Source organism: Aythya ferina (assembly GCF_964211825.1).
Source record: "Aythya ferina genome assembly, chromosome: 5".
NCBI lineage: Eukaryota > Metazoa > Chordata > Aves > Anseriformes > Anatidae > Aythya > Aythya ferina.
Genome location: NC_140301.1, coordinates 61,863,411 through 61,874,639, shown reverse-complemented (window position 1 = coordinate 61,874,639; position 11,229 = coordinate 61,863,411). Strand labels below are relative to the sequence as shown.

General features: G+C 49.2%; 1 long non-coding RNA gene across 1 annotated transcript; it reads right to left on the bottom strand.

Moving 5' to 3' along the window:
* Positions 1–456: 456 nt before the first annotated feature.
* Positions 457–8,351, bottom strand: LOC311437216. Its single transcript, XR_014693369.1, has 4 exons — positions 8,283–8,351; positions 6,967–7,289; positions 2,442–2,752; positions 457–1,711 (listed from the first exon to the last, which is right to left on the bottom strand). It is a non-coding gene; the product is annotated as an uncharacterized lncRNA (long non-coding RNA).
* Between the last annotated feature and the right edge of the window lie 2,878 nt (positions 8,352–11,229).

The window sequence follows — 11,229 nt, the reverse complement described above, 5'->3', positions numbered from 1 at the left end:
TCCATCAATGAGGTTATTTAGTGCCGACGCGGGCCCCGGGGCTGCCAAGCCTACATCCATGTTGAACTGGGAGCATTCAGACCTTCGCCAAGTGAATGGGATTGTTGGGCGCTCACGGTCAAGCACGTGCAGGGTGGAAGTGCTGTAAGGATGACTGCATGGAAGCGTGGGCAAAGATCCTCTTAGGAAGCAGTGGCTTTGGAAAAATATGAGGGTAATCCTTAAATTTCCTTTTTTTTTTTTTTTTAAACACCACCATGGAGGTGTCAGCTTAAATTATTAGGGAAAATGCTAAGGCACGTAAAGAAATCACATTCCACAGACCTGCACAGAGGTGTAGAGGGGATATTTTCTGCGGGGCTTTTTTTTTTTTTTTTTTTTTTTTTTTTTAGGCCACGCTACAACAGTACCTGCCATTGTATTTGCAGGGCAGGGTGTAAAATCTGCTTACGGGATTTTTCGCTGCACGGCTCTGCTCCGCGACCCTTTGCTGCGGGGCTCCAAAGGTGAAGCCCTCGGCAAAACCCTTTTCCTCAGCGGCAATGGAAGCGGGAGCAGGCCCTGCGTTTGTAAATATTAACTTATTTCCAATGTCAGATTATTTACTCTCCGCTCTTATAGCCGCCCGGGCCAAATGGACGGGGTCCAAGTTTGTTAACAATAGATCTTGGCTGGGACACGCCGTAGCAAAGGTTAAATCCTGTTTGTCGTGCTCCGGCCCGGAGCCCCATTGACTCGAGCGGCACCGGCGGCTTTGGGAGGGCGACGGGCTCTGGCGAGGAGGTGAACACAAGGAGGTGAAAAAGGACAGTGTCCTGTGAAATGAGGCTCTTTGCTCTCAAGGTAATACACGTAGATGTGCTTGCTGTCCACTGGAAAACTGAAAAAGCATCGTTACCTTTCTGCACAATTTCCTTTGTTTTTTTGCTTTCCTTGCTCCACGCCACCCCCATCATGTTACACATTTATGTAATGCACATTACACATAGGTCCGTGTATTATACATGAAACTGCAAAAACAAAGCCAAGGAAAGATTTTAGGGACACATAAACCCAGGGAGGGACAGACCCTGCAGTCCCTACAGTATGAGCCACCCTTGTTTGAGGGGTCCGGTCTCTCCTTGTTGACCAACCACACAAGAACAAGCAGAGGACAGCAGCTGCCATTTGACCACAAATCTCCAAATTCACACCCAAAACCAAGCACTGGGTGGTGAGGAGGCAGCGGGCCATCCCAAAACAAGCAAGAGGGAGTCGCTTGTACCAGCAGAAGAGGAACATTTACCCATGGCAAGGCAGGACTGAGCCACCCTGTGCATCCTCCTGCTGGGCCACAGGACCGCTGCTGGCCCCGCTGCGCCAAGACACGCCGATCCTTTGGGGCACGCGGCGTGCTTTGCCCGGCGTGACCCCCACAGATGGCTCACGAAGGAAGCGCTCCCGAAGCCAAAGCGGTGCACAGAGCAGCTTATCCAGGAGCACTCGCGTCCAGAGACATTCCTCCGTTGATTAGGGAGGCTGAGCAGGAGCCAGGGGCGGGCCGGCAATCTCCTTCCTCCGGCTGCAGCCTTACCGCCACGGCTTGGATCACACCTCTCGGAGACGCTCGGGTCGGGCACGGGAAGTTCACGGCTGCAAGCTCGCTGGCAGGGAAGGGGATGCAGGGGAAGTTCACCAGGGTTCAGCCAGAGCCAGGTCCGGAACGACAGGTCTGATAAGAAAAGAGAGGGTTTGCAATGGACATGAGCCCCCCCCGGGAGTCCTCGTCTCTTCTCCAGCCGGTGCAAGGTGCTGGGTGCTTTGGGAACAGAGAGCCAGGCTCTGCTCCGACAAGCTCATGGCTTACAGCAGCTTGGGAAGAGACAGAAATGGACTGACTGGTGCACCTCACCTTGATGGAAGGCAAAGTTTCCAGGTGGGCACCTCTTCTGGTGCCTTGTCGTAAGCCATCCTGCTGAACATGGACAAGGTCACTTCAAGGCACACTTTGCAATACAGGAAAGACTAAACAAACCTCCGCAGCAGCCAGGGTCAAGCTGTGCCATTTTCATCCCCGAAGCCAAGAAGAAGATAACACTTTGCATCAGGGAGCAAAACCAAGGCAGCAGAAGGACAGAAAAGACGGGAAACGTTACTCGAATCATCTCCGCAGCGAGCGGAGGGACCGGAGTCGAGCAAACAAAGAGATCAGATGGCCAGATGGGACAGATCAAGCTGACCACAAAGCCTCTGTCCAACATTTTTTGATAACTGCCAGAGCCATATGTTCGTGAGGGTTTGGGGATAACTGGGAAGGGTGTGTGGGCTCGGAAGGAGCCTGGCCACGCTTGGAGCTGTGTGGCCACAGGAGGATGTAGGCTTCTTGGGCACAAGCAGAGTGCCTTTGGTGTGTGGATCCATGCTCTGCAAGGGGAAAGAAGCTGGTAGATCATTTTTCTCACCTCCTTGCCGGGCTGTGACCAACCCTTTTGCGTGCTTTTCCCGGTGTTTGGTCCGTCACTAATGAGCCATGTGTTGGGGGAATTCTTAGGTCATTTATTTTGCATCATGTCTGCTAGGAGAGGTAGCAGGATGGTGGCTAATTAGGAAAGCAGACAGATAGCACCGAACAAAGCCAAGGGCAGAGGGACCGTGTCTGTGAGCACGGAGGACAGCAGCCTCCCTTTCTGCCAGCTGCCCCATGACGTCCACGCTCACCATGGGCAGAAGTTGCACATCCTGGACAGCCCGTCCTGCCCTTTGTGCAATGTCTCTGAAAAAAAAAAAAAAAGGAAAAAAAAATCACTTTGCTCATTTATTTTGTCAGCTGCTCCTTTGGTTATTTAGCGCATTCCAAGGAGCGTGAGGAAATACGACAGATGACGTCCTGCAAAAGCCACGGCGACAGTTTGCAAGAGTGACTGGCAATGGGCACCCCGCTAGTGATGTGCAAGGACATCCAACCCTCCCAGAAAACCACCACCGGCCCTGGAAACGTGCAGCTTGTCACCCACTCCTGGGTGGGTGCTGTTCCAGGTCCCTTCGGGTGTTTGCTGCACGTCGCAAACTCAAGACCCTGGAGATGGGACCCAACCAGCCACGACTGCAGGCAGTGGCTTTGGCCCCTTGGAAATGGAGTGGAAAGAATTTAGCCCAATAATATTGCTTCCTTCTGGCCCGGTAATGTTACCATTACATCATTATAGCCTTCCCATACAGGCTGCTTCCCACCCTGCTGCCTTTTCATCCACGGGCGCTTGGACATGAAGAGCTTTGAAGCTGGCCCTGGGCATTGACAGAGCCTTGGAGTCCTTCTACAACCAGAACAAGACGTGTCTCTGAAAGCTTTGCTCCTTCCCGTGTGGATTTGTTTTCTCACGCACAGACATACCTGGAGCAGGGTGTGATGGAAAAACTCTCTGTTGGATCTTGCCACCCTCGTTTTACCAGCTGTGACCAGACACAAAAAGGTCACTCAAGGAAGCCAGGACCAAAGCAAGGACTTTATAAAGCACATATCCACTTAACAGCAGGAAGAAAACTGAGAGGAGCAAGTCAACTACATGAGTGCCATCTTCTCCAAGGCCAAACCACCACGCTAGGAGCAGTGAGGAGCACAGTGGAAACCACCTGCCTGTTGTTAAACCCTCCTCGTCCTGTTGACTTTGGGTGCAGGTCCCCCTGCTGAGGCTGGGTTTTGGGTCACACCACCATTGTTTGGGAACCGTAGACATGGCCTCTGAGAAAAACACCAGCCATGGGCTGCATGTCCTGGCTGCTGGTGGAACCCAAGGGGCCATCCCCAGGGTGCTAGCTCTTGCCACCAGCACCACAGCAGCTCCCAAAACCCTGCCTCACCTCTTCCCCCACCGCCTCAAAGCCCCATAAAAACCCCACACCATACAGCAATACCTTGCTGTAACTCCCCAGGACCCTAGCCAAGAGCACAAAACACTGCAGACACTTCTCATGTCAAGGGTACGTGGGTCTTGCAGGGGGCACAGCTTGCCTTTTGTCCCATATGCTGGTGTAAACCCAAGAGCTCAGCAAAAGAACACAGACAAAGTCAGAAAAATGGCCAAAAATTCAATGGGGTTGGAGTTTCCAGAGCATTTGCATGGCTGTGGCAATGGAGGGAGCATCCCTTTGGCCAGGGTTGCCCAAATCTTCCCCTCTCACTGGATGCAGTGATGCTTCCCGGGCGGATGGGACCAGCAACCAGGTTAGCAAATGCCACTGAGCCAGCGCCCCACTGCCTAATGTAAACGGGGCTGTTGGGCATGGTGAGTGCCACGAGGCTTTGATCAGGGCCCTGGCCCGAAATGGGGACCAAAGTGGGCTCCTCCATCGGCCAGGAGGGGAAGGAAGCCCGTGGGCTTTGCACCTCATGCCAGAAAGTTTTCTGCTGTGGAAGAAAGGAAATTGTGAGGGTTATGCCACAAGCTGCCCAGAAGTAGCTGGGAAAACTCACTCCCTGATTTTGCTTCTGAAACAGTTCCCAAGTTAAAAAATAATAATAATAATAAAATAAAATAAATAGGGTTTGGAGGGTTTTTTTTGGGGGGTGAGCATGGACAGAGCTCGCTGATAGTTTTTCTCCAGTGGCAAAGCCGAAGGATGCTGGGGTGGGAAGTTCCCCATCACTGAGCTGCCCACAGCTCACCCTCTTCCCCCAGCGAAATGATCCAGGTTAACAAAATAACAATGGGGGGGAGTGAAGAGACTTTTTCAGGTCTGGGTCACCCCATGGATGTGGTTCACAACCCCATCCTCAGATGGCTTCACCGCCCCACATGTATAGGGGGACACCGCATCTCGCCCTACACCCCGCTGAGAGTTACACCCCACCACCCTGTTACAGGATAGCCACAGCCCCAACAGAAACAGGGAGAAAAAATCAGCTTTTTGGGTACGGAGCTGGCCTATGCTGCCCAATTCCTGCACGCTGGTAGAGGAAAAAGTGGCCGAGGTAGGAAAACACCAGCACTTTCTGTTTGAGAGTGGCAGTAACTCCGTGAAGTGGTTAGGAGTTTACAAGGGCTCGGAAAAAATTACCTCGTTTTAGTAAGTGTTAATTATATGACTAATTAAATGGAGAGGAGGTTGAAACACTCTCCTAGTCATAACCTGCGTGCTCCCAGCCCAGTCCTTGCGTGACAGAGAAAACAGGGAACGAATCCTGCTTGGCCCTCACGGCAGGAAGTGGCTACTAAACCGGCTCTAACTTCTAATTTATTTATCTGGAAAGCTGCAAGGAACTGCTTTAAAATTCACCGACGTTTCTGCTACTTAAAAAAAAAAAAAAAAAAAAAAAAAACACCAGCCATTCAGTAAAACACATTTGGAACAGGCTGAGTTTTAGGAAAGAGATATAAAAGGCCACTTTGTTTATGTTTTTCAGCAGTGGTATGTTGGCTTCTTTTCTTTTTTTTAATGATGGCGAAGAAAAAAAAAACATTATGTTAAATCTCTTATCTTCACACAAAGTGGCTGCAGCTATCACAAAACACACACATTGTGTCATTTCAAAACACGAGCAGGCTCGCGGGCAAACATTCTCCAGATTACCTCCTCTCTCTCTTTTTATTTTTATTTTTAATGACTTTGTTGACATTAATAATGCTCAGCATATTCAAGCGAGGTGCTTTGTTCCTCCAGTCAGGTCTCAATCACATCCTTCTGAAGAAGCACAAGGGAACCCCAGGGTCTCAGCCTGGTCCTCAGTGCCTGCAGAGCCCTCTCTGGTGCCCAGCACTGCAGAATCCCCCTCTCACCCTTTCCATGGGCTTAAAATAGGGGAAAAAATGTGCCCAAAAGTGATGAGCATGGGGCTGTGATGCAGAAATCTGTAAAACAAATTATCAAATCTTCTCCCGCGTCAGGGATTTCTTCTCCATCCCAAAGGACTGCACCACAGCTCCCTCAGGCCCAGCTCCTCATTTTTTTTTACGGTAGATAAAAGTGATGCTCTGAGCCTGCTGGGACGTGGCAGAGGTTGCTGGCAAACGGGTGCACGCTGTCATCTGCTGCCCTCCCTCCCCACGGCTCCCACCCACTCGGGCAGGACCGGGCTGGGCGACAAACCCCGAGCCAACCCCAGCTGGAGAGCCAGCCCTGAGATCGGGGAAGCCCAGCCAAAAATAAGCTCTAAATATCAGAAAAATGTGTGGGGGTGGAAAGCAAGCGGCAGCTGTTCAGGTGTGAGGTGCCTCGGTGGGCTCCTCACAAGAGATGGCTGAGGGCTGATTTGATCCACAGCGTGCACAATGAACTGTGAACACCTTGCTCCAGGCACAGCCAGGAGGATATTTTGGCAAAGCTTGGTCCTTCAGTGCTATTCTTCTCCATCCCAAATCCCCTCCTTGTGCTTCCAGAGGTGGGTTTGACTCAAAGGTGCTTTACTCCCCACCCTGTACGGCCACCCTGGAGTAGGCTGAACTCATCTGCACGGCTTCTTCACTCCACAATTAGTCCCTGGCCTGTCTTTTCTGAACAATGCAGGTGGTGATGCCTCCAAATAGGCAAATAGCCTGGTAGCAAGGACAGGAGGATTGACGGAAATGTGGAGGATTTATGAAAATGAGGAACTGTTTGAACAGAACTGGCCAGAATATGGCCTGGCTGGCGGGCCTAGATGGCATACACGGCTAGCCAACAAACCAGCACGTGCACATTCAGCCAACCAACCCACCCAAACAGCATGTGCACATTTAACCAACTAACCCAACCAACCAACATGTGTATAGTCAACCAACTAACCGAACGAACCAGCACATATACGTTCAGCCAACCAAACCACCCAACAAGCAAATGCACATTCAACCAACTAACCCAACCAACCAACATGTGCACGTTCAACCAGCCAACTCAACCAACCAGCACATACACATTCAACCCACCAGCCCACCCAAAGAACATGTGCACAGCCACCCAACCAGCATGTGAGTGTTCAAGCAGCCAACAGCTGCTTGGGGAAGCAGGACTTACCTCTATAATCCATTTGAAACACACCCCATCGTCACTCCTTTGATTGTATCCTCAAGGTTATGCTTTGGTCTGATAGCTGTGGTCATCCCGGAGGTGTCACCAAGCCACAGGGACACCGTGCAGGTTCAGAGTGCAAAACCACAGCCTGCTTGCAGGGAGGTTTTCTCTTCCTGCAGCAATCTGCAGGATCTCTGAGGAGCCCCACCAGGTCTCTTCCACCAGCAGCTGGTTTGGGATGCTGCCAGACCTCATCAGCAGGAACCAGGAGGGATGTCCCAGAAGCTGGAGAGCGGGTGTCCTCACCAGGAGGTTTCATCCCTTCCCTGGATCAACAGTGGTAAGCATGCAGGAGATGGCAACACCTGAGAGATGCGTGCTGAAGGCACCACCGTGGTGCAGAACCATGTCCCTTCCCTCCACCCTCCCACCAAGCAGCACAGCACTCAGCCTCTAGCCCCAGCACAAACCCTATTTTCACCTGGGGCCGGCTACCCCAGAGAGACAGCCTGGGGGCAAAGGAGGTAAAAAACTGCACAATAGTCACCCGAATATTCCAAATGCACGAGGCTAAAAGCAGCACTTCCTCCAAAAACACGGGTCTAGACTTCAAAACAGACTGAATGCACGATTTCAGGGAAATTTCTGAGAGCATTCATTACCGACAGTGCCATAAATGTGACGGATTTCACAAGTTTGTCCAACCGACGTGCCGAAAACAGCCTCGGCCGGACTGAGCCAGCCCTGGTGCCAGCAGGCAAACAAGCCCCCGCGGCACGGCACCAGCGCCGATAATACTTGCGCAAGGCAAGAACCGGAGGACCTTTCAGCAGCTATAACTAATCTATTTCCACCGTTACGCTGCATTGCTTCAGAGACAAAGTGGGGATTTTTATTTTTTTTTATTTTTTTATTTTTTTTACTGCTAATTAACGTTTGTTCGCGCACAAAATGCAGAAGCCGGTGCCAACCGGACATACCTAGATATAGCCTAATATTAGATTTCACAAAAGCATTCATCCTGTCTAAACAAACATCCTCCATACAATATTAACCTTAAAATCTTCGCCGAAACAGATGTTTGCGCTCGTAGGCACGGCCCGGCATCGTTTCCCAGGACGAAGCGAACCCTCCGCATCCATGACCGTCCCCACACCCCAAATAACCCGGGCATTGACAGGAAAACAGGCTGTTATTTTAGGAAGCTTTGCATAAAACTTGGTTTCAAGTTTAAAACCGTATCAGTCACTATTTGTCTCTAGCCCAGACTCGGGATAGGGTTTCTTCCTCTGGCTTTATTGCCGTGCAAAGTTACTCACTTTTTTGTTACAGCCAGAAGACAAAGTCCTGCTTTTAACAGCTGAGAAAATGTGCTGGCAGATGATATACGATGTTGATTAACCAATAATACGGCTCGGGTCTGGTCGAACATGCAGGCGTCTGAAATGGGAAAGCGAGTTTTTTAACAATTTGTTATACACAGTAGCAAGAAAAACAGGAAGTAGGTGTTTATTAGCAGTTTCCAAATATACCAGCCAAAATAAAACTCCCCGTGCAGTCTGAGGTATTCAAAATACAGCAAGGACCAGAATTCCTAAGATTATAAAAGGGTAATTAATCACAAACAGTGTTCACAGACCAGTGATTTGGAAACTTCCTTTTTATTGAAGATCGGGATCAAGAGCAAACTTCAAAGCAAAACTAATTGATCTGAGATTCATTGCGTCTGGTCGATAAAGCAAAAAAATAAAATATCATTCCGGCGAAGCCAGGTCTACGGTTTACATTCATTATGCCCTGACAGCCCATAAAGCACATTAAAAAGCCATTTTTCAGCGAATGCTATAGCGCTGACCTATTTCGACATAAAAGCTATTCATACACGGGAGACTGTTGCTTCCTCGTAATCAGCGTATTGCACCCAAAAGCCAGCCGTGTTATTCCAGGCTTGTTTCTCAGGAATGCGAGCATATCTCGGGGACTGATTCATAAAAGGAAGAGAGCAGCCCACTCCTGGGCCAGGCTCGCATGCTTTATTCAGAAGCAAAATTTCCGAATTTTGTTTGGATTCAGCCAACCTGTTAACTCTAGTAGAGCCGGGTGAGAAGTTGCAGCAAACAGCTCAGGCACTAAATGAGCTCTTTTTTTTTTTTTTTTCCCCTTCTTCTTCTGAAATTGACTGAAAACAGGTTTTTTTACCCATATTTCCTCCTAAGATTTGTATGCAAGCACATCCCAGCCAGGAGATAATTTATTCACTGCCAGCGCTCATTGCAAGATTTGCAATTACACCTGTGCAGTTTGTCAACTAAGTCCTCCAGCTTTGTTTTTTGTTTGTTTGTTTTTTGTTTTGTTTGTTTGTTTTTGGCTTGTTTTGGTTTGGATTGTTTGTTGTTTTTTTTCTAGTCTGGAGCACCCTATGGCCGGACCCCACACAGGACCCTACCATCCAATTCCAGGGCTGACACCAGGGGTGGGATGCACAGCCCATGGGATGAGGAACACAGCTGGCTTTTCTTACAGCATTCATTTCTGTGGCAGGTAGGAAGGCATGGATGGACACAGAGTTTGGAGAAAGCAGAGAACGATGTTCTCTTCTCCGGCTGGCACAAAGCATCCCAGGCTGATTGCAAGAAGGTCGCTTGCACCAAGCAGAGCTTTCCAAGGCAATCTGTGCCTCCTCTGTTTTTCTGGAGAGCCTGAGGAATCCCTGGCACAAAAAGATGCTGGAGCTGCATCCCTCTCAGCCCTCCCTCCATCCTGCTGGAGGTTTTTGTATTGCAGGAATCCCAGCTGGGCCGTGGGCTGCAGAGTGCTTGGATCACGCACCCAGCCCTCCCAGCGCCAAATCTTCCCACCTCAAACCCTGTCAAAACACAGGCGGCGCGGACGCATCCAATTTATTCTCGATAGGTTTTGCAGACTTTAATTCTGCTGTGCTGCTTTCCTGGAATCAAAGGCAGAAGTCTCAAAGCTGCCAGGTCACTGAAGCCTCTGATAAAGATTTTATCCTACATGCAGGCTGTGATTTTTGCCTTTTGTCCACCGATGTCTTCACCTGTGTCATCCCCTCTTGGCAAGGGAGCCTGTTGCTGCGAACAGGAAGGAGCGCTGCGAACAAAACCTTTTACAAGGGATTAAATTTCTTCTAAAAGCATGTAATTCTACATAGCCAGAAGCAGTTTCTAATCTTCATATATAGGAACTTACAAGGCAAGGAATTCAAAGCCACCGGATTAAATGAAAAATGTGAATGAAAAGCTACATGCTGATACTCAGCTGACCTAGGCAAGTTACTGTACATTTTTCAAAGTTTTAAATTACCACTAATGGAAAACGTGGGGAGTAAGCTTCAAGCGTCTCTCTACATCATTGCTTTAAGAAAAGAAGTCCAAAACAATGAATGAATATTTGCGGAGAAGCCCACGATGCTTTCCAACACGGTTGGCCTCCCTTTGCTCTTACTGTATAGATCAGCAGGTATCATCTGATCAGATTAAGACCAGCTGTTCGTTTCTGGTAAAGGAATTTCCCAAAAAGGTAAAATATAATTCAGGCTTAGAAACCAAGATACTTTGGGAGAATAAAACCTCTGCTCGCTTCTGTAAAAAAAGCAGAGAAAAAGACATTATAAAGCATTTAAGAGCTTTGGTTTCAATTATTTTATATTAAAGGATAGGTAAGCTTAAATTGCTCAGACTCTTTAAAAAAAATAAAAGGGATTGTAAACAAAATTGGAAACAGATACGCAGCGACCAAGTTCCCACAGGTGCGTTCTCCTGCCGTGGAAATACCCGTGTGAATTCGCCGTTTCCCACCACGCCAGGGGAGATGATAAATTCTGAAGTTACCCCGCGTGCCTTCGGCCTCGGCCGCAGGAGAAGAGGAGAAGTGACCTCTTGTCTGGGCAGGCTGAGGACCCCAGTGTCCCTCCATGAGTCTCGCACCAAACCGAAGCAAAGGGTTGTGCTGGCCACCAGGGCTCGCCGCCAGATCAAAGCCCCGGGCCACTCACAATAAAACAAGAGGATAAAGCCCAAAGACTCAAAGAAACAAAGGGAAGGTTGACGAGATAAGGATCAGCTGCAGATATGATATTTCACCCAGATCAGAGCCGGTGCAGAAGTTCAATTCAGAGTTCATAAGACAAAAATACAAAGAGAGAGAGCATCTCTAAGGTTTTGTTGCTCTGTGTCTGTGTTCTCAGTGATATTCCCATCTTCCAGGCAACAAAGATTGGCCCTGTATTGTGTGACAACGTATAAT